The 867-nt window shown below is 39.6% G+C and overlaps 1 pseudogene; it reads right to left on the bottom strand.

The window, feature by feature from the left end:
* Positions 1-360: 360 nt before the first annotated feature.
* On the bottom strand, positions 361-473 carry LOC133758995 (U2 spliceosomal RNA; annotated as a pseudogene).
* Between the last annotated feature and the right edge of the window lie 394 nt (positions 474-867).

Raw genomic sequence — 867 nt, forward strand, 5'->3', positions numbered from 1 at the left:
CTCACTCAATTCCACACTGCATTTCAATTTATCCTCTTTCCAACCTACCTTGGATAATGTAATACACATACCGGTTGATTCTTTTCTTCACATAGATTCTCTCTCTCTCTCCTTGCTCTCCCCTCCCACACCATTTCCTTTCCTTTCCTTTCCTTTCCTTTCCTTTCCTTTCCTTTCCTTTCCTTTCCTTTCCTTTCCTTTCCTTTCCTTTTCTTTTCTTTTCTTTTTAACACCAAAGGTTAAAAAAATACTTTGTTTCTCAGAATTCTCTATATCTATATGAAAGTTTCCAAACACACTCTTTTCTCTTTTAATGATCCCTGGATCCTTCTACCCTTTTAATATTTTATGATTGTGGACAGGTGTTATGATACAGCCAATTCAACTGCATATTTGGATAGAGGAAGAATCAGATACTAAACTGATAAGAACAGATACGACACTTGATCTTAGTCAAAACGCAGAGAAGCAATCAGCTGCATATTTGGACACCCACATCCCAGATCAGAGTACTTGGGTTTGAGTCCCAGATCCCTGTTTTCTATCTAGCTTCCTGCTAAGGTGCTAATGCACACTCAAGCATCAGGTGATGGATCAAGTACTGGAGTCCCTGACACCCATATGGGAAACCTGTGTGGAGTTCCTATCTCCTGACTTGGGTCCAACCCAGCTCCAGCTGTTGCAAGCATTTCAGAAGTGAACCAGAGGATGGAAGAATTCTCTTTCTCTCTCTCTCTCCCTCCTTTTCAGTCTTGCTGTATTCATTTGGAAAGCAGTTTCCCCTTATTTGTTATGAATATTTCTTCTTTACTGAACTACAATTTCCACATGGAAGTCTCTCTTTGAATACCTACTTGACTTAAAATC

Source organism: Lepus europaeus, chromosome 4, assembly GCF_033115175.1.
Source record: "Lepus europaeus isolate LE1 chromosome 4, mLepTim1.pri, whole genome shotgun sequence".
NCBI classification, from domain to species: Eukaryota; Metazoa; Chordata; class Mammalia; order Lagomorpha; family Leporidae; genus Lepus; species Lepus europaeus.